This window comes from Gopherus flavomarginatus, chromosome 5, assembly GCF_025201925.1.
Source record: "Gopherus flavomarginatus isolate rGopFla2 chromosome 5, rGopFla2.mat.asm, whole genome shotgun sequence".
Classification (NCBI taxonomy): domain Eukaryota; kingdom Metazoa; phylum Chordata; order Testudines; family Testudinidae; genus Gopherus; species Gopherus flavomarginatus.
Window position 1 is genome coordinate 85,949,095 of NC_066621.1, and position 23,416 is coordinate 85,972,510.

The 23,416-nt window shown below is 41.3% G+C and overlaps 1 protein-coding gene across 2 annotated transcripts in view; it reads right to left on the bottom strand.

The window, feature by feature from the left end:
- PHF21A (PHD finger protein 21A) overlaps positions 1–23,416 on the bottom strand; it is a 261,567-nt gene that overhangs the window by 221,177 nt on the left and 16,974 nt on the right. The window contains exons 1-2 of one of the 2 annotated variants that reach the window (XM_050955343.1): positions 16,736–16,756; positions 2,202–2,245 (exon numbers count right to left, since the gene is read on the bottom strand). The gene's annotated coding sequence lies outside the window, so the exon portion shown is untranslated. Of the gene's footprint in view, positions 1–2,201; positions 2,246–16,735; positions 16,757–23,416 lie in introns of those variants that run through there. The other variant, XM_050955342.1, reaches the window with a different exon arrangement.

Here is a 23,416-nt window from a genome sequence, read left to right on the forward strand (position 1 = left end):
TCATAAGGATCCCACAGACCCACAATAAGGCCAGAAAGAAGGATCTATAGGTTGCGGGGACCCCCAAAGACATTGGTACCAGCTGTCCCTGGGGGTGGAGGGGTTTGAAGGTCATACCAAGTGGAATGGCAAGCATAACTCCTCAATTGTCTATTGGAGCTTAACAGCATCCATGGAGATACCAGTGCAGCCATCTCCTCGGATTCTTCCAAGTGATAGAACTACTCAATCAGTGCAGTGGTGCTGTCAGTACCAGGGCACTCCAGCCAAATGATTGCAGGTGAGACGGTTCCTAGAACAGTGATGTTGACTCCTCCAGCAGAGTCAGATCATCCCCATCAGGAGGACCAGGTCAGAAAGAAATGGAGACTATGAATAAGAGAGGAATACATCCTCTCTTGTTGGAAAAGTCTCAGGACACCTTCGTGTCCAAGGGATTCCCAAAGTTAAATCTGACAGATCTAGTACATCTGCAGCAACTAAACAGTCTTTAGTTAGATGAGGTGGTACCGACTATCGATCTGGACTAGCACTCATAGATGGAACCAGTCTATCCTTAGGCTTCGGTACCAAGATGACCAATGGAATTGGAAGGTATTTCTTTTTTATGTATCTTGCTCTTTGATCTGGGGGTCTCCATCAGAGCCAATTCCTTAGGTTCCCTATTTAACATTTCACCCAACCTGGACAGGCTCAGGGAGGAAGTATGTTTCTTATGGCCATTCCTCAATGCGGATCTATCCTTGTGTCCATGAGAGAGCACTCTACTCTCATGTGGAGTCCTTGAAGAAGAATCCTTGGGCTTATATGTTTAAGACCCTGCTCCAAGGCACGTGCTTGGAAAGGCACCGCTGGTCAGTTAAGGCTGACCTATGTGGGGGGGGGGGTGGTCTCCTTGGCCCAGATCAGAGTGGGGCGTCAGGGCCTTCATCAGGTGCCTCTGTAGATGAAGCTCCCAGGTTGCTCGAGTTCTGGGTGGGAAGGAGCGACAGATACTCCACTTTGCAGAAATATGCACCTCAGCCAGACTGTACAGGCAGTGCTGATGTTTTTTTACTGATGGAGAAGGGTCGAAGGCAGGAAACTCAATTCTTGAACGGACTCTGGGCATAATCCCAGAATCGCAGAGAGGTTCCCCAACTGGAGAAAAAAAAAACAACACTAGCTATCACCTACAAATCTAAGAATATAACAACTATCTACAAACGTTTTATTTATAGGTTATAGAACCAAGTAAAGGAAGGCATAATTCCAACTGAGGCCATCGCTGCAGTAAGAAGAAACTGGAAAGGTGTCAACCTACACTGCTTCTTATACCTTCGGTCAGAAGCATGAGGGTACCTACTACGCATGTCAGGGCTAACAGACACTACTTTGAAAAATTTCTGGACTCTAGCATACAGTGCACATGCGTACCCACATGTGGAATACACATAGGGACTATCATTCGAAGAACCTAGTCTCTCCCTGAGACAGCACACCACAGGAAGTTCCTCCTCAAATGATCTGACTGACAGTGGTCTTAATGATCTCTGATTGGGCCCCTGAACCTATATAAAGCCACGGCACGTACCAGGAAGTGTCCAGGAAATTACGTGGATCCTTATCTAGCTGCCATGATTGCCAGCTTCTCTGTTCCTGAATTCCTGGGACTAACTTTGGCTCTGACTTGGATTCTGACTCCTGAACAACCCCTTGGAACCCCAAAACAGATCCCGATACCTGGAACTAAGCCTCAGCCCAATTCCTGACTGTCTGGTTCTGACCCTGGGCTTGATTTTTGACCCTCATACTGGTTCTGACCCCTGGATTCAGTTCTGAGATCCCAAACTCCTGCCACCAGTCCCACTTTCCTTCACCCAGGATCCTGACAATCATTTTAAGCACTCATGTCTTTACATTTTATCAAGTTACCTAAATCAGGAGCCTACCGGACCTGTAAAACGACTGGAATTCTAGGCCCCAATCCTTCAAACTGCACAGTGATCCTTGCACACATGAGTATTTCACTTGGATTGGGACCTTAGTTAGCAACATCTAAGTTTTAGTCAGTTTTTTAACATTGTTCCTGTATGAAAAACTGGACAGGATTTTGGTTTCAGTCAAACACCAACACTTCTTACTTCATTTATGGAGGTTAGCTCTTAATAAAAGTATATTGTACATTCTGAATTATTACTTGTCTAGCAAAAAGTACTTACCAGTTCTGGAAAACAGATTTTCCCCTTCAGCTCTCTAGCCCCCCCTACAACAAAACAAAAACAAGAGAATCATCAGATAACATTTAATTTGAGTTTGGAACAAAAAGAATTGGGCGGGGGGAGTAAATCTGCAAATTATTTCTTTTTTTTTAAAAGATGTAGTAGACAAATATGAAATTGACCTGAGAAGGGAGGGAAAAAAAAAAAGAGTTTGATATAGCAAGGGAAGAACTGAGAGTGCCTATAATTCTATTATTTCTCACTTACTATAAACCAGATTGAAGTGCAAGCAGTGACATGAGGGTCTTCTTTTGCCAATACTGGAATGGAAATTTTAATCAAAGAAGCACTTTATCTAAAGGAAAAAAAATCATCTGACCATCACTTTTTCTTGCATGTCTATGTAACAAAATAAATTATAGCAAAGCTTGGGCCAAACTGTGTTCAGGCCTTACCCCATTCACACCTTGCTTATAATAACTCCACTCCAAGATAATTTACTATGATTGTTACAAGTGCATTCTCATTTGTATTTAGGCTCAGCCAACTTTGTCACAGACTAAAAATCCAAACACACATTTTATAACTTTACTAGAAAAATCTGGGTGTTAATACAAACCTTGTCTTAAGCACTGATCCTAAAATGTGATCAATGATATCCCACTGCAGAGCTCAGGCTCTAGGTCTCTATCCTACAACTAGATGCATTGGTGCAGACTTTTGATCATGTGCACTCACATCAAAGTCAATGGGATTCAATGCAAATGCAGAAGACAGACTGCACTTGCTAATCTATTTACAGACCTGGGGAAGAATCTGTACAGGAAATTTAATGCCCAATGTTAAGTAGTGTATATGCATATCCACTTAGTGTCAGAATTTTTAGATTGTGTGTTTAGAACTAATTTTTTCCTTAGTATTGCACTTGGGCCAATTTTTTTTTTTTTAAGTTCTGAGGAAATTTATAACAATTTCTAAATGTTGATGAGGTGGAGTTTTTTTGAGCAGCTGATTTCTGCATAAGGGTACACAAAGCAACCTGTACATCAGTATTTTGGATGTAAGCAGTGCAAGGTCTGAAATATCCAGATGACTGACAGCTATTTAGAGATTAGCCTTAATTCACAAATTATAGTGGTTTCTCAACCATTCAAACCACACACTTGATTGCATTTTTCCCCCTTCATAGGCTCTAAAGCCCACACAATGAGGTCATTTAATCACCACAAACACAATATGCCTCCTGTCAGCAACAACATACTAAGGTTGTGTCTATATCTGAGTGCTATAAAAGGCTATGGCTCTGGAAAGCTAAGCAAAGAAGCTTTCACAATACATCTACAACTACGACCTTAGAGTGATCAAGTCTCAATTTTCATTAAGGAAAAAAAAATCAACCTTCATTTGTAGCAAGTTCAAGAAAACAATTTTATTTTTCTCTATTTTAAAGAAGGAATCACCCATTTTTAGAGACAGAGCATGACCAACACTGTGATTGTCCTCCATTCTGGTACCTCAATTCCATCAAATCAAAACTCTGTCCCCTTCCAGTCTAGTAATATGGAAAGGGCAGAATAGTTTCAACCCGGACACTTTTCTGTAAGGTTGTAATCCTGAGAACCCATGGACTCAAAGGACTGTGAATCACAAACTCCAGAGTTCAAATTCAGGCTCTGTGACTTGCTGTGTGCCTTGGACAAGTCACTTAAATAGGACCTAAAGAGGTGGAAAACAGGGTTTATACTCTCTTTGCTTCTTCATGTAATATATTACGTTTAAAAAATGTTAAAAGAACATTAACATTTGAAAAGTCAAGCACTCAAGAGTTATGAAATGCCAGAATTAAGATTGCCTCTGCAACTTTAATTCTGCCCTTGTGTGCATATATACATTATGATGCAGTATTTAATTACATGATCACATACTATTTTTCCCACAGGAACTTTGCCTCATTCAGTGCAGAGGATGGTTGGCACTTAGGGAATGAGATATCTGTTCAATATTTCTTGTTACCCTCATCTTTTGTGCAGCCCCAGGCGTTATTTACTGAATACCAACCAAGCCCTGCAGTGAGTAAAGAATTACTAGTTTTCTCACAGATAGTATGGAGATGAACACCATAGAAAATCCTGATTTTAAAAAACATGATGATTTTTTTCTCTGCAACAACCCTGTGAAGTAGGAGATTTACCACAAACAGGGAACTGAGGCATATAGACATTAAAGCCAAAGTTTGCAAGAGTCTCCAATAACATTGAGTGCCCAAGTAAATGGGCTCTCAATTTAAGACATGCACAATTTAATTTTTCAGAGTATGTAGTGTTTTTATAGTCTTTTATATACAGATATTACCACAATAATCCTCATAATACTCCTGTGTGGTAGATAGATATAACTGCCCTACTTTACAAATGGGAAAACAAACAAAATTAAAAGGCAATGTAACTTGCTCAAGACCACATACTGAGTTAGTAGCAGAGCCAGGATTAGAATTTAGGACATACTAACTCCTAATTCTAATACATATGACCATGTAATTAAAGACTATTATAATGTATATGCACAAGACGACAGAATTAAGATTTTCATAGGCAAACTTAATTCTGGCATTTCCTAATTTCTGGGTACTGGACTTTGCAGTCTTAACATGAACATTCTTTTTTACATAGTTGTTTAGCTCAAGTGATTTCCTAGAGATATGTAATTCTGTGACATGCAGCTGTAATGGTGATTTTAGACAGCTCATCTTTTGCCCTATCTAATCAGAATTTTTGAGTTCAAAGCACCTCTATGACTCCAGGCCTATTCTGCCCCACCCAAATGTAAATCCTTGCTGCAAACCATGGAGGCATTAGAGTGCTTTACAAAATAATAATAAAAAAATAATAATAATATATTCAAATATCAGGTAACCTAAATATAAGTGTCACTACTGTTCCTCCTATAACAACGGCATGAAAAGTTGAGAGTTTTCCTTTGTTTGTTTATAAAGTGAGTGGGAAAAGAAGTCTAGATTTCCCTTGAAGGACCGAGAGACATGAACTGCAAGCTCTCATCTCTAAACAAGCAATGTCAAGTGTCACAATATTTGATGTTTTCTGAAAGCCTCAGCTTCTGGAGCCATGTGTTTGTCAGAATTACCACTTTCATTTAAAACAAAAAAGCTTCATGTTTGCAGAGAAACGTGAGGGCGCACTTAAAAACAAGACCCAATAAGATCAAAACCAAAAGGCAAATTAAACTTCCAATTTTTTTTTTAATTTTATAACGTTTAGGCCAGTATCATGGTTTTTGGGGCCTGATTCTTGACTGTTGAGCACATGAAGTTGGCACTACTGCTAAACAGAAATCTTTAAGTTAAAGAATTTCTTCCAATTGTCTGAGTTGAACAATTGTGAATAAAAACAAAGTTTTTAATAGTCCTAATTAGGGCTGTTGATTAATTACAGTTAACTCACATGATAATTTTAAAAAACTAATTACAATAAAAAAATTAATCGCAATTGCTGCATTAATCACATTATTAAATATAATATCAATTGAAATTAAATGTTTTTGATGTTTTTCTACATTTTCAAGTATATTGATTTCAATTAGAACACGGAATAGAAAGTGTACACTGCTCACTTTCTATTATTCTTTTTTATTACAAATATTTGCACTGTAAAAATGATAAAAAATTGTATTTTTCAATTCACCTAATACAAGTACTGTAGTGCAACCTCTATCATGAAAATGCAACTTACAAACGTAGTTGGTTTTTTTTTGGTTACATAACTCCATTCAAAACCAAAAATGTACAACTTTAGAATCTACAAGTCCACTCAGTCCTCCTTGTTCAGCCAACCGCTCAGACAAAAAACATTGTTTACATTTACGGGAGATAATGCTGCCCACTTCTCATTTTCAATGTCACCAGAAATTGAGAACAGGCATTCACATGGGACTTCTGTAGCCGGCACTGCAAGGTATTTACATGCCAGATATGCTAAACATTCATATGTCCCTTCATGCTTTGGCCACCATTCCAGAGGACATGCTTCCATGCTGACAACACTAGTTAAAAAAAATAATGCTTTAATTAAATTTGTGATTGAACTCCTTGAGGGAAAATTGTAGGTCTACAGCTCAGTTTTACCCATTTCATGTTACAGCAGTCTCGAATGATGACCCCAACACATGTTGTTCATTTTAAATACACTTACAGTGCAGATTTCACAAAATGCAAAGAACAAACCAGTGTTATTTTTTTTTTTTATAATGGAGATATACTTATCTCCTAGAACTGGAAGGGACCCTGAAGGGTTCATTGAGTCCAGCCCCCTGCCTTCACTAGCAGGACCAAGTACGGATTTTGCCCCAGATCCCTAAGTGGCCCCCTCAGGGATTGAATTCACAACCCTAGGTTTAGTAGGCCAATGCTCAAACCACTGAGCTATCCCTTCCCCCACAAGATACTCAACCCAAGATTTAAGAATCTGAAATGGACAAGGTGCAGAGCATGCTTTCAGAAGTCTTAAAAGAGCAACACTCAGCTACAGAAACTACAGAACCTCAACAACCAAAAAAGAAAATCAATATTCTACCGGTAGCATCTGACTCAGATGATGAAAATGAACATGTATTGGTCCACACTGCTTTAGACTGTTATCAGACAGAACCTCTCATCAGCATGGACGCATGTCCTCTGGAATGGTGGTTGAAGCATGAAGGGACATTGAATATTTAGCACATCTGGCATGTAAATATCGTGCAGCATTGGCTACAACAGTGCCATGAGAATGCCTGTTCTCACTTTCAGGTGACACTGAACAAAAAGCAGGCAGAATTATCTCCCATAAATGTAAAAAAACTTGTTCGTCTGAGCGACTAGCTGAACACGAAATTGGATCAAGTGGACTTATAGGCTCTAAAAGTTTTAATTTTTTTTAATATAATTCTACATTTGTAAGTTCTACTTTCATGATAAATTGCACTACAGTTTTTGCATTAAGTACATTGAAAAATACCATCTTATTTTTACAATGTAAATATTTATAATAAAAATAAATATAAAGTGAGCACTGTACATTTTGTATTCTGTATTGAAATTGAAATCAATATATTTGAAAATACAAACACCCAAAAATATTTAAATTAATGGTATTCTATTATTAACAATGCAATTAATCATGATTCATTTTTAATTGCGTGATTAATCGTGATTTTTTTTAAAAAATCGCTTGACAGCCCTAGTCCTAATAAAAATCATTTCCTGCATTCTGATCAGGTTTTACTTGATCAGGGTCTGCAAAATCATAATCCTACAATTTGTTAGGCTATTCCAGGAATCATAGATTAAACTTGGAAGGGACCTCAGCAGGTCATCTACTCCAACCCCCTGCTCAAAGCAGGACCAATCCCCAACTAAATCATCCCAGGCAAGGCTTCGTCAAGCCTGACCTTAAAAACCTCTAAGGAAGGAGAGTCTACCACTTCCCTAGGTAACCCATTCCAGTGCGTCGCCACCCTCCAAGTGAAAACGTTTTTCCTAATATCCAATTTAAACCTCCCCCACTGCAACTTGAGACCATTACTCCTTGTTCTGTCATCTGCTACCACTGAGAACAGTCTAGATCCATCCTCTTTGGAACCCCCTTTCAGGTAGCTGAAAGCAGTTGTCAAATCCCCCCTCATTCTTCTCTTCTGCAGACTAAACAATCCTAGTTCCCTCAGCCTCCCCTCATAAGTCATGTGCTCCAGCCCCCAATCATTTTTGTTGCCCTCTGCTGGACTCTTTCCAATTTTTCCCACATCCGTCTTATAGTGTGGGGCCCAAAACTGGACACAGTACTCCAGACGAGGCCTCACCAATATCAAATAGAGGGTAATGATCACATCCGCTGATCTGCTGGCAATGCACCTACTTATACAGCCCAAAATGCCATTAGCCTTCTTGGCAACAAGGGTACACATATCCAGCTTCTTATCCACTGTAACTCCTAGGTCCTTTTCTATAGAACTGCTGCCAAGACATTCGGTTCCTAGTCAGTAGCAGTGCACGGGATTCTTCCGTCCTAAGTGCAGGACTCTGCACTTGTCCTTGTTGAACCTCATCAGATTTCTTTTGGCCCAATCCTCTAATTTGTCTAGGTCCCTCTGTATCCCATCTCTACCCTCCAGCATATCTACCACTCCTCACAGTTTAGTGTCATCTGCAAACTTGCTGAGGGTGCAGTCCACACCATCCTCCAGATCATTAATGAAGATACTGAACAAAACCGGCCTTCTGACCGACCCGTGGGGCACTCCACTTGATACCAGCTGCCAACTAGACATGGAGCCATTGATCATTACCCGTTGAGCCCGATGATCTAGCCAGCTTCCTATCCACCTTATAGTCCATTCATCCAGCCCATACTATTTTAACTTGCCAGCAACAATACTGTGGGAGACCGTATCAAAAGCCTTGCTAAAGTCAAGGAATAACACATTCACTGCTTTCCCCTCATCCACAGACCCAGTTATCTCCTCATTTAAGGCAATTAGGTTAGTCAGGCATAACTTGCCCTTGGTGAATCCATGCTTACTGTTCCAGACCACTTTCCTCTCCTTGAGTGCTTCAGAAGTGATTCCTTGAGGAACTGCTCCATGATTTTTCCAGGCACTGAAGTGAGGCTGACTGGCCTATAGTTCCCCAGATGCTCCTTCTTTCCTTTTTTAAAGATAGGCACTACATTATCCTTTTTCCAGTCATCCGGGACCTCCCCTGATCGCCATGAGTTTTCAAAGATAATGGACAATGGCTCTGCAATCACATCTGCCAACTCCTTTAGCACCATCGGATGCAGTGCATCCGGCCCCATGGACTTGTGCTCATCCAACTTTTCTAAACAGTCCTGAACCACTTCTTTCTCTACAGAGGGCTGGTCACTTCCTCCTCATGCTGTGCTGCCCAGTGCAGCGATCTGGGAGCTGACCTTGTTCATGAAGGAAAAGCAGGGAACAAAAAATATTTCTAATTTTATTTTATTTATATTTCTAAAGTTTATTTTCCTGAACAAAAGAAAGCCAAAAAAGAGTATGAGTGGTTTCTTTATACATAGAAACAAAGACGGTATATATAACCCACCTTTGCAGGTCAACTTTAACTTCTCTGTCCAGTTGCTAAAATGAGAATACTTGCTTACCTCTCACAGGCCTGTTGTAAAAATTAAGACCTCAATCATAAAACATTTCTAGCTGTGATTAATTATAAGCATGAGTAGCTCCCACAGACTTCAACAGGACAACACACGTGCTTAAAGTTAAACACAGACAAGTGTCTGCAGGACTGGGACCCAAATATTAAATATTTGTATAGCACTTTTTAAACAGCACTTTTAATCTTCATGCCAAGTGTACTGTATAACAAAGTTTTCTATTATGGAGATCAGATATTTATTGTAAGCTTTAAATTATAAAATGTAAATTTACTTTATTGTAACCAAAAAACAACACACACAAAAAAAACACTATGATTAGAAAGAAGGATGGGATATGAAAGAAAAGTCATGTTTAGGCCAGTGTTTCCTATTACACATTTTTTTCAGTCCCCAGAAACAGGATGTTTCTAAACAGGGTTTGAAACTAGTATTGACAGAGCCTTAGACTATATATGATGACTTAGTGCTCTGTCTACACTACAGACAGACAGACCCATGTTAAACATAATCAAGTCCTAACTTGTGTTTCACACAGAGCTAATATACTTCACTGAATGCAGCAACATTTTTCCCAGCACAGCAGCGCTTTAACAGTATTGGCCTATCCACACACATCGCTACACAACTGTGTTTAAGTCAACGCATTTGGGAAAATTTGGGGCAGATATCTCATACTGCCTCAGCTGTTCCTGCCAAAGTTAGAGAATCGGGACCATTTCTTCACATGAGCATAAGAATATAAGAACAGCCATACTGGGTTAGACCAAAGGTCCATCTAGCCTAGTGTCCTATCTTCCAACAGTGGCTAATGCCAGGTGCCCCAGAGGGAATGAACAGAACAGGTAATCATCAAGTGATCCATCCCCTGTTCGCCATTCCCAGCTTCTGGCAAACAGAGGCTAGGGACACCATCCCTGCCCATCATGGCTAATAGCCATTGATGGACCTCTCCTCAATGAACTTATCTAGTTTTTTTTGAAGCCTGTTAGTCTTCACAACATCCTCTGGCAAGGCATTTCACAGGTTGACTGTACATTGTGTGAAAAAATACTTCCTTTTGTTTCTTTTAAACCTGCTGCTTATTAATTTCCATTAGGTGGCCCCTAGTTCTTGTGTTATGAGAAGGAGTAAATAACAGTTCTTTATTTATTTTCTCCACACATCATGATTTTATAAACTTCTATCATATCCTCCCCTTAGTCAACTCATTTCCAAACTGAAAAGTCCCAGTCTTACAAATCTCTCCTCATACAGCAGTCATTCCATACCCCTAATTATTTTTGTTGCCCTTTTCTGAACCTTTTCCAAATCCAATATATATTTTTTGGGATGGGGGCAACCACATCTCCATGCAGTATTCAAGATGTGAGTGTACCATGGATATATAGAGAAGCAATATGATATTTCCTATCTTAATGATTCCCAACATGGTTAGCTTTCTTGACAGGGGCTGCACATTGAGTGGATGTTTTCAAAGAACTATCCACAATGATTCCAAGATCTCTTTCTTGTGTGGTCACAGCTAATTAGACCCCACAATTTTATATGTATAGTGGGGATTATGTTTTCCAGTGTGCATTACTTTGCATTTATCAACATTGAATTTCATCTGCCATTTTGTTGCCCAGTCACCTGGTTTTGAGAGATCCTTTTATAGCACTTCTCAGTCTGTTTGGGACTTAACTATCTTGAGTAATTTTGTATCATATGCATATTTTTCACCTCATTCCTTAATCTGTTTTCCAGATCATTTATGATTATGTTAAACAGGACTGGGTCAGTACAGACTCCTGGGGGACAACATTATTTACCTTTCTCCATTCTGAAAACTGACCATTTATGTCTACCATGAGAGAACCTTCCTTCTTTCCCATGACTGCTTACTTTGCTTAAGAGCCTTTGGTGAGGGACCTTGTCAAGTGCTTTCTGAAAATCTAAATGCACTACATCCACTGGATCCCCCATCGTGCATGCAGACTTGACAGGTGGGACTGGCTAACCCAGTTACACAAATACCGTAAGGCCATTTCATCTACGCAGCAGAATAATGGTTAGAACCAATTACAGTCCTTTTCATGACAAAGCTGAAACATGGTATAACTACATACCTGAAACATATTCTCACCAGTAACTGCACACCGCACCATAGTAACTCTAGCTCAAGAACCAATCCATGCAACAAACCTCAATGCCAACTCTGCCCACATATCTACACCAGCGACACCATCACAGGACCTAACCAGATCAGCCATACCATCACCAGTTCATTCACCTGCACGTCCACCAATGTAATATATGCCATCATATGCCAGCAATGCCCCTCTGCTACGTACATCGGCCAAACTGGACAGTCGCTACGGAAAAGGATAAACGGACACAAATCAGATATTAGGAATGGCAATATACAAAAACCTGTAGGAGAACACTTCAACCTCCCTGGCCACACTATAGCAGACCTTAAGGTGGCCATCCTGCAGCAAAAAAACTTCAGGACCAGACTTCAAAGAGAAACTGCTGAGCTTCAGTTCATCTGCAAATTTGACACCATCAGCTCAGGATTAAACAAAGACTGTGAATGGCTTGCCAACTACAAAACCAGTTTCTCCTCCCTTGGTTTTCACACCTCAACTGCTAGAACAGGGCCTCATCCTCCCTGATTGAACTAACCTCATTGTCTCTAGCTTGCCTGCATATATATACCTGCCCCTGGAAATTTCCACTACATACATCTGACGAAGTGGGTATTCACCCAGGAAAGCTCATGCTCCAAAACGTTTGTTAGTCTATAAGGTGTCACAGGATTCTTTGCTGCTTTTACACAGCTAGGAAATACCTGTGAACCATGTTGTATGTGGACTCAGTTGTAAACAGAGTAAAAATTAGACTGGCCCTGTAACATGGGTCTCAGAAAAAATGTCGTGTCTATACTAATCAGGAAAATTGTGATAAAAGTATGCCACCAGCAATCCTATTAGTTCTTCCTCTGTGACATCTCTAAGATCTGTCCATACTCCAACATAACCATCTCTCTTTCATCCTCTCATTATTTCCTGCTTTGATAACTGCAACATATTCCTCTTTGGTCACCCACACAACTCTGTCAGTCCATAGAAAATGCCACTGCTAAACTCATCTTCCTTGATCAGTTTGATGACATTACTGAATCCTTCTATTGACTTCTCATATGATATATTACACCAAATTTAGGCTTCTTGTCACCATGTTAAAAACTCTACCTCTCCCGTATATCATCCCTTCTCAAGCTTTGTGTTCCTCACCCCATGCTCCCAAACTTCTCTGCCCATTAGCGAGATTTTCAGTCATTCAATCAACTCTATACCTTCTTTCATCCAGCCCCCATGCATGTTACACCCTCTTCAAGCTCATCTGCAAGACCCCTACCTTGTTCGTATTTAAGAACATCTTAAAAAACACACTTCTACTGCACTTATAGTGAATCTTCTTGTTTCCAGAGAAAGCTAGTAATGACCTATAAATTTATGCAGAGGAAGCCACTACATGTAAGAGTGGAAAATGTTAGGTGGGGATTCCCCTGACCTCTCTGTCTTCCATTATCAGCTACTCAGAGCAGCAGCCATCCTTCTTAAATGGAAAGCGTGTATCACAAATAATGATAATTGCATGCTATGAAAATGATTAAGTATGGATTTTTAACATGGTTTGCCAGTCAAAAATAAAAACTTACTTGCCCCAGGTATGTAAGATTTCTGCAAGGTTAACAAAAAAAATTAGATTGTAATTTGTAAATCATTCACTATCCCCTTATTACAGAGATCATGTTTCAATAACTCAGAGAGAAGCACTAGTAGTAAAAAAAAAAAATAAACCAGCAACAACAAAGATCAAACCAGTTAACCGCATGACAGTGTGAGGCAGTGGTCTTCAACCTTTTTAAGGACAAGATCACTTTTTGAATTTAAGTGAAACCCAGGATGTAACTCAAAGAAAGTGTAGAAATAACAGTAATCATACAAAACCACCCCGCCTCCTGCCCCACCCCTTTCCCGGGGCCAGAGGCAGCTCTAGGTATTTTGCCGCCCCAAGCACGGCAGGCAGGCTGCCTTCGGCAGCTAGCCTGTGGGAGGTCCCTAGTCCCGCTGATTCGGTGGCACGCCTGCAGGAGGTCCGCTGAAGCCACGGGACCAGCGAACCCTCCGCAGGCATGCCGCCGAATGCAACCTGCCTGCCGCCCTCGTGGCAACCAGCAGAGCGCCACCCGGGGCTTGCCGCCTCAGGTACGCACTTGGTGTGCTAGTGCCTGGAGCCGCCCCTGCCTGGGGCCACACTATGCCCATTCTATGAGGCCCTGCCTCATTCACTCCATCCCTCCTTCCCCCGTCACTTGCTCTCCCCCACCCTCAATCATTTTCACTGGGCTGGGACAAGGGGTTGGAGTGCAGGCTCTGGGCTGGGGCCGAGACGTTACAGTGAGGGAGGGGCTCCAGGTTGAGCCACTGGACTGTTGATCAACTGTGGAGCTTCTGACAATCTCAGTGACAGACTCAGAACGACTGTCAGAAGCTCCACGATCGACCAGTCAATCGTGATCTACCTACTGGTGACCACTGGTGTAAGGGATCCGCTCTTATTTTTGAGTGGGAATTTGTGCAAATGACTCTTAACACTAGTGAGAGATCCAGCTATAAATCCTAGTGCAATGAAATAAGAGTTAGCCTCAAATCAAATGTGTGTGTAGAATTCCTTTCTATTTTCCCCACTGAGGCTGGCAAGTGATTTCCATTAACATTACTTAGTGAGCTATGCAACATCAATGGGAAAACACTCAGACCAACAGAATTTCCAAAGCACACAGAATTCAGTCAATAGGTCCAATTCTATCCTTGCCTGTAAACACACAGCTTTGACTGCATCAAGAGCATCACACATGCGCTGGAGTGCTGACTTTGTCCCTAAGCTTCCAAAGGAGGCCACTGTTAAATACCAAAGTTTATTTATCTCAGAAATACTTCTGTTCATCCACACTAAACATTAAAATTTTGAAGCGAATTTTAGAAACAATGGCAAGACATGCAAAAAAAATTCCTAGATCAGAAGTCTTCAAAAAAGTAGTAATATTACACAAACTGGCCAAATGCTAGAACCCTAAAGCTGAATCATAGTGCAAAAGGAAAAAAAAACAAAAACAAAAAACTTCCTATTGTACAGCTACAATTATTCTACAGTCTTGTTTTTAAAATACAGATAGAAAAAGAGAAACTTCTACTATATGACAGCCAAGAATATCAAAGAGTACTTCCAGATGAACAGTTTTCAATTTCAGGCATCTGTGGTAGACCAAAATTAAATAAATAAAAATGACCAAACCTTATGATCAGGGCCAGCCGGAGACCAAATGGTGCCCCACACAAGGCGTTTCTTCGGTTCCCCACCCCCCAATTTGTTAAACCTTTTAATGCCTTTTTTTAATTGCATTAGTAGCCCATTTCACGACTCTGATGTATGATCTGCATGCATGATTTATCTCTGTCATACAAGACAATAAATTTGCACACTAGGGTCTGTAAATTTGTATTTATTCATGCCATACATACGCAAATAAAAAAATTAGTTTCCTCTAAGTTTCTATAAACTTTTTCATTAAGAATAACTGAAATGTACTAACATCGAGAAATTGAACTGTGCATAAACATTGGGTAGACCAGTATTTAATAGTGTTACAGTAGCTGACAGCCTTATAATGTTAACCCTAGTCCTTTAGTTCAAAAGGTCGCTTTTCTTGCCTTTGTCCTCACAAACTGAAGCAGAGTCAGAGAGATCCAAAGACTGGCCAATGGCATTTTCAAGCAATCCAATAGCAAGCAACATCAGTCTCTCATCAGCCATCATTGATTGAAGAAATGTTTTAATGAGCCTAAGCTTTGAAAAGCTGGCTTCACCGCTCCTGACTGTGACTAGCAATGTGAGCAGAATCCTCAAAGCTAGCCACACATTAGGAAAATTGTCCTTCAGCTCTGCATCATGAATGAATTGGAGAACTTGGATTGAAGAGTGCTTCTTCCCATGTTGCAAAATTTGAGGGATTTCATCCAATTCAACATAGAGGTCTTTATCACTGACGTCCAAACATTTCCCATGTGTCAACATCCAGTGAAGGTCCGTACAACTGTTCAAGAGTGTTTTCCTGTCTGCCTGCAGCTTACTATAGTCATACAAAAAGAGAGGGAGAAAGAAAAGAAAGAAATAAGTCTTTTTATGGTGCTTCATTTGTCCAAACCTTTCTTTGATGGACACTCAAGCAGTGTCAACAAGTAAGCAAAAGAACTCCCACTTGAATTTTTCTTCTGAGCTTCCCATCACCTCATCTCTGCCCTCATAACGAAACTGTCTCTTCTTCTGATGAACAGGAGTTTCTTTGAAGACAGGCTCAACTCCTAAGTTTTCTGCCATTTCTTTGGCAGCACTGATGGCATATTCAAAGCCGTTGTCTCTATAGGCCACAATGAAATCAAGGCAGCTTCTTTCTCATCAAAATAGTAGCAGTCACAATGTCCACTGACTCAGTTTGTAATGCCTTGCTTACAACATTTACTTGGAACAGGATATCGTGCCAAAAAACAATTGAGTCCAGAAATTTGAAATCAGTGATCCGGTTGGCCAGGCTTCGCGCCTCGTGTTGGATTCTGGCCTTGTCTTTGCTACCAGGGAGATCAATGCTGCTACAATCAATCAGCAGGTGTCGATTTAGTAGGTCTAGTGAAGACCCGCTAAATCAATGGCAGAGTGCTCTCTGGTCAACCCCAGTACTCCGGCTCCCCAAGAAGATTAAGTAAGTTGATGGGAGAGCGTCTCCTGTCGATGCAGCGCAGTGAAGACACTGGGATAAGCTGACCTAAGCTAAATCAACTCCAGCTATGTTATATGAATTTTTAACTGATCAACGTTGTTGTTTTAATGTGGTCCTTGCATTTAATTTCTCATGCTTATTAATATTAGCATATAAATAAGCTATGTTATACGACACAGCTGAGTAGCATAACTTATGTCAACTTACCCAGCTAGCGAAGACATACCCTCAGTTTCCTCCACTCCTTCCTTCCATACCATAGCAGGAACTATATGTCCCCCACATTCTCCCTTCTGCCATGTGCCACGGGCCTGTGTCCCCACCTCCTCCCACCACACCATTGTCCTCTATTCTCCCAAACGCACACATCCCAGGACTCCATGTTCCCTTCATTCTTCCTACACAACATTAGTGGCTTCGTGTGCTCCTTATTTCTTTTCTTTGTGTCTAGGAGATAAGTCATTCAAGGCTATCAACATTTTTAAATTGTACTAGGAGTAAGGGCAGAGTTGAAATGGGGGTACCGTTATGCTGGACGATGTTAACTGCTGCCATCAACTGGTTCTTTGATCTACAGACAAATCACAGACAAGTGAAACAGTGACTTTGTTAACCAGATATAAGCTTTGCTCTGCGTGTCCCCCTAGTTCTCCTTTCTGATTTTCCATTTTTACCAAAAATCAATAGAGTTCTGTCTGCTGATGTCTAGAATGTTCCCTGAAATTTTTAAATTGATTGCATGTGACATTCAAGTTATTGTGTTACAGACACAAAAATGTCATCATGTTGAGGGTTAGACCTCACTTCACTCAAACAACTGCTTGTTTTTAGAGCTATACCACAAAATACCCAGGCTGCACAACATGACTAAATTGATATTGTTGTGAGAATCTGAATTTTTAACTGAGCAACACTGTTGTTTTAATGTAGTCCTTGCATTTAATTTCTCATGCTCATTAATATTAGCATATAAATAGCCCCATTAGGATCTGAAGTTCATATTTTGCTAACAGTAGGGGGAAAGAGAGAGTTCACACTTTTGCTGCTGTTTGGCTGGAAAACATTTTCGGCAAACCAAGATTAAGAGGGCAGCAGCATACCTGTTTACATTGTGCCAAGATACAAGATTGTCAAGGTATGTAACAAACTTTTAGGGCTTGTCTACACTACCGCACAGAGTCGAGCTAAGACAAAACTTCAGCTATGTGAATAGTGTAGCTGAAGTCGACGTGCTTAGATCTAATTACTGCGGTGTCTTCACTACAATAAGTGGACAGCTGACACTCTCCCGTCAACTCTGCTTGCACTCCTCGTTCTCATGGAGTATCGGAGTTGACAGGAGAGCACTCAGCAGTTGATTTATTGCATCTATATTAGATGCGATAAATCAAAGCCCGCTGGATCATCGCTGCCCACCGATTCAGTGGGTAGTTTAGACAAGCTCTTAGTTTTAGAATTTGAGCAATGTTGTAGAATACAGCAAAAATTGGTGAAAGATCCTAAAGTCACAAGATTTTCTATTATTGTCAACTATGACTTTCTCCTGTCCTTGAGTTTTGGGGAAGGATTTTGCTGCATACATTTTAATGAGGCATTAACCACCTCTCTCACACAAACTGCTCCTTCAGCAACTTCAGAACAGCAATCCCTAGCCTATTTGATCACAAAGAACAAGCACTGTCACCACAAAAAGGGGTAGGAACTTGTGTCTAAAAAAGTAATTGTCTTCTGACCATTCTCAGAAGTGTTTTCAATTTAACTTAGCTTACGATACAGCCAGTTTTTTCCAACTTGAAAAGGCTATTCTCCTGATTAAAGTCAGACTTCCTCATTTTAAGAAATTCATACAACCGGAGTCGATTGAATTTTTCCCTTTTAAAAAAAATAAAAATAATGTTGACTTTTTTTAATTTCAACATTTTTTTAAAAGGGAAAAATTCAATTTCCTGTTTTTTTGTTTTTTTACCAGCTCCACTGACCACTAAGTGTTATGCTTCAAAGCTTAAATGACCACCATTTGAATTACCTTGAAGTCTTCCCTTTTTCTCTGAGTGGGAAAAGAAAGTTAGTTTGTTTACCTGTAGTTTTCTTTTCTAACTGTATCTGCTTTATCAATTCAGTACTGATGGGTTTCTGCCCTCATCCCATACTGCAGAGGTAGAGATTCTCCTTGTGTTGTTTTGCTTTTGGGGCAGTTTGGGTGATGGGGTATTGTTTTGTGTGTGTTTTCCTGTCAGAACCCCTTGCTGGCACACAAGTACTGCACTCATGTTTGATTCTCAAGCATTTTGCCACCACTGAAGAGCTAGAGAATAAAATTAGAAAACAAAGAAGAGAATATACGGGGAGACATTTTCTTTCTACACAAAACCAAGTAACCAAATTGAAAGAAGAAAACATTTAATTTCTCTTCATCAATTTCCCATCTTATGACAAAAAGTAAGTTCTCTCCATGCTAAGAGAAGAAATTTCAGGTTCATCAGCCTCTCCACTAAACAGCCCGAAGTGGGTTTTGACAGAACAACACACACCTATTCTTTGGAGATAAGTTTACACAAGCTCTTATGTGGCTACCACCCTGGTAATCAGAAGGAAGGGAGAACAGATATAAGGCAGCACTGCCTATCCAAGAAAAGCGTTCACCTTTTGGGAGAAAAGCTTCATTGTCTGATACGCTGACCTAAGGGAAACACCATTCCTCCATTACCTGACTGAAAAAAATCTGTGGATTTAGTTCCCATTCTCTTGCATCCAGCTGGTGCCAGCTAACCCAACTGTTCTGGCTGTTACTGGTGCCCTGGATGTACGTGGTTTCCATAGACTGTTCCTGTTGCTCCAAGGAACAGTAGGAGCTCTCTGGTTTCATTCTTCAGCACTTTGCTTTTTTTCCTTCCTATTAATCCAGATACATGACTGGTTCTGTTGTTGCTTTCCCCCTAGGGTTGTAAATTCTGGCGGAATTTTTGGAAGCAGGCTAAATATCATGCTCCTTACTGCCTAGAATGGGGTCATGCTTCAGTGTTCACATCACACTCCCCATCAGTACCTGGCCCAAGTCAGGGAAGCTAAAGATCCAACAGCAGACTAAATTTGGTGATGAATCCTGGTCACATGCCACCTGAGATACATTACACATACGCCAAGACAATGACAACTGCCTGAAATTCCAAAAACTGGATGCCATGTTGGGATTTCCAGAGTACGCCGTGAATCATGAGGGAGCCTCTCTGTGCCCCCATCCTACAGTCTGATCTCCACTGTTAATCAGATCATTGTTCAGATCAGCCAGAGACTAGCTCATAAATGTTGTAGGGATTTCTACCCCAAAAAGGGATAGCCACACTGATGAAAGAAGAGTTAATTCCCACTTCTAGTAATTCCAATGAAAGAGAAAATTCTGTAAGGAGTGAAGAGGCAACCACTGCCCATAGCACAATCTCTATACAGATCTCAGTCTTGAGTGAGGTAGGGTGTGTGGGCGGGAAATTTCTTGGTTCCCTCTCCCCCCATGAAGAATCTTTAATAGAAACCTGAAAACCTCTCATTTACTAGCACAGAAATCATGTTCTCTAAGGAGATGTGTTTTGCCATACTATCCAGAATTTGACAGGTGAAGACAACAGGAAGGATAGAGGAGGGTAGAATTTGACATACTATGAGGGTCCTGAATTATTTTGAGTCAATCTGTCTGATATGGTACTGGTCTGGAAGGAAGAAAAACATTTTTTGTTCAGTAGGGTTGGATTTCTGGAACTGTCAAAGATTCACTGTCTGCAGGAGAAGCCAGCTGAGAGGCAATCTCACTTATGCCTAGAAAACAGTTTCTGGTGCTAATGGAGTAAGAGAAGCAAAGGAATAGGACTTTCAGAGCTGCTGAAAGTTGTAGTGAAAGAATTTTAAGTTCCCCTGTAAACTCAAGGAGAGGGCTCGTCAGGCATGATCTTTTTCAGGTCCAAAGAATTCTTAAATGCTTTCTTTAGTGATCCTCCAAAAAGTGTCACTTATTCAAAGAGTGCCTAGATAAGGTCCTTCTTGGAGATAGTGTTTATGGCCCAGTCCCAAACCACATGCTTCAGCAAACGATCACAGAGGAGAGATCTGAGGGGGAACAAAAAAAAACAGTTACTAACCTTCCGTAACTGTTGTTCTTCAAGCTGTATTGCTCATGTGGATTCCAAAGTATGCTTGCCCTAAGTACCGCCTCTGGAAAGTTTTTCCCTCAGCGATATCCGTCAGATAGGCTCCAGTGCCCCCTGGAGTCACACACTAATAGCAGTGATGTAAAGGGGCCTGCCGAACTGCCGACACCTCAGTTCCTTTTTGACGGAGGGGAAGGTGGGGGTGGGGTTTGGAATGGACATGAGCAACATCTCCAAGAACAACAGTTATGGAAGGTTAGTAACCGTTTCTTCTTCTAATGCTTGCTCATATCCATTCCAAAGTAGGTGACTCCCAACCAGCTGTGCAGTTGGAGGTTCAGAGTTCATTGGCCTGCTGACTGTAATACTGTTTGGATGAAGCCTACATCGTCTCTAGCCTGCTAGGTGATGGCATAATGAGATGCAAAAGGTGTGAACTGACAACCACATTATCACTCTACAAATGTCCTGGATAGGAATTTGAACTATGAATGCCACTGAAGATCCTGGAGCCCTTGTCGAATGCACCATCAGGGCAGGAGGAACAGGGACCTTTGCCAGGTTGCAACACATGCGGATATAGAAAGTGATACATGATGAAATTCTCTGGGCCAAGACTGGAAGGTCTTTCAATCCATCTGCAATAGGTACAAAAAGCGGCGTAGATTCTCAAAAAGATTTAGTCCTTTCTATGTAGATGGCTAATGTACATCTAACATCCAGTGAGTGGAGTATCTGTACCTCCTTGTTAGCATGCAGCTTCGGGTAGAAGGACATCCTGGTTACTATGGAATTGCAAGACCACCCTTGGAAGGAAGGCCAGATGTGGCCACAACTGAACCTTGTCCTTGAAGACTGTATAAGATGGTTCCCGAAATAAGGGCTCAGATCTCCGAGACCCTTCTGGTAGAAGCAACAGCCACCAGGAAGGCCACCTTCCAGGATAGATAGGCTAGAGAGCACATTGCCAACGGTTCAAATGGAGGCCCTGACAGCCTTTCCAACACCAAGTTAAAGTCCTAGGGAGGGAGTGGCTGCCGTACCTGGGGATATAACTGCTCCAAGCCTTTGAACAAATGACTACAGAGTTTGAGAAAACAGGTTGAGAATGCCTGATCTAGAATGATAGGTAGTATTGACTGTGTAAGTGAAACACCTTTCTGTGTGGACCAGACAGAGAATCTTTTCCATTTTGCCAGCTAAATGGCTCTAGTGGATAGTGTTCTGCTCCCTAAAAGCACCTCACAAACAGGCCCAGAGCATGCTAGTTCTGCAGGATTCAGCCATGGAGCTTTCAGGTTGTGAGATGAAGGGACTCAAGGTTCAAATGATGTAGACAGCCATGGCCCTGGGAGATCAGGTCTGGAAACAGAGCCAGGCAGATTGGTGTTTTCACCAAGGTCCAGGAGGGCGGTGTACCAGTGTTGACACAGCCAGGCCTGGGCTATCAGGATAAGATGCGTCCTGTCCCTTTTGACCGTCAGCAGGATCTTGTGTATGAGAAGGATGGGAGGGAATAGGTAAAAGATGGTCTGTCCAAGGGAGGAGAAAGTCGTCTCTGAGTTATCCTGGGCTCTGACCCAGGAAGGAGCAGAACTGAAGATACTTCCTGTTCTCAGATCAGTTTGTGATGAAGCAGGAGTCCCTCACTTCTGGAAAATGCCTTTCACATCCAGTCAGATGGGACCACTCATGGTGGTTGGTGAAAGATCTGCTGAGGCTATCTCCTGGCTCATTTTGCGACCTCAGGAGAGGAGGTTTTCAGGTAGATTGAGTGGGCTATGCAGAATTCCCACAAACAAAAAGTTTTCTGGCACAAGTGAAAGGAGTATGCTCCACCCTGCCTATTTATATTGAAAAAAAAGTGTGATTTTTTTTTTCCCATCTTGTCTGTAAGAACTGACATGCACTTGTCCTCCAGATGAGGCTGGAACACTTGGCAAGCTAGGCAAACTGCTCTGAGCTCTCTGACATTGATGTCTAGCAAGAGATCTTCTGGAGACCAGAGGCCCTGAGTTCTGAGGGTCCACAAGGGAGCCCCCTATCCCATCCCATGTCTGTGATTAGAGACATTGACAGTTGGGGTCTGAAGAATGGGACTCTCGCACATACTGCCTGCAGGTCTGTCATAACATTTCTTTCCAGATCTGGACCTTAGCGTCAAAAATATGGGTGTTAGCATGAAAACCTCCAAGCTTAGTTACCAGCTTGGACCTGGTACCGCTGCCACCAGCTAAGAATTATACAGTGCCTAGCTCACTGTGGTCTCCCCAAAACCTTCCCTGGGGGACCCCCAGACTCAGATGCCTTGAGTCTTACAACAAAGGGAAATAACCCCCTCCCCTTGTTTCCTTGTTACTTCCTCCCAGGCTCCCCTCCCTGGACAACCCTAGGAGATTCCCTGCTTCCAGTCCTGGAAACACAAGTACCGAGAGATCTAATCTCTCCCCCTCACCCAGAGGGTATGCAAAGTCAGGCTTAGTAAATCTAACACAAAGAGATTTTCCCCTTGACTTTTTCCTTCCACCAATTCCCTGGTGAGCTGCAGACTCAATTCCCTGGAGTCCCCACTAAAGAAAAACTCCAACAGGTCTTAAAAAGAAAGCTTTATATAAAAAAAAGAAAGAAAAAGACATTAAAAATAGTCTCTGTAATAAGATGACAATATACAGGGTCAATTGCTTAAAGGAAAAAAATGAACAAACAGCCTTATCCAAAAAGAATACAATTTAACACATTCCAGCAACTACACACATGTAAATACAAAAGAAAACAATATAAACCTATTGTCTTACTATCCTTGTACTTACAACTTGGAAACAGAAGATTAGAAAGGCAGGAGATAGAAAAATCACTCTCAGAGCTGAGAGGGCACAGACACAAGACAAAAAACAATGAACTCACACCCAAAACTTCCCTCCACCCAGATTTGAAAGTCTTGTTTCCGCATTGGTCCTCTGGTCCGGTGTTTGGTTCCCTGTGTTAACCCTTTACAGGTAAAAGAACATTAACCCTTAGCTATCTGTTTATGACAAGGTCCCACCACCAAACAAGGGTGTGGCAAAT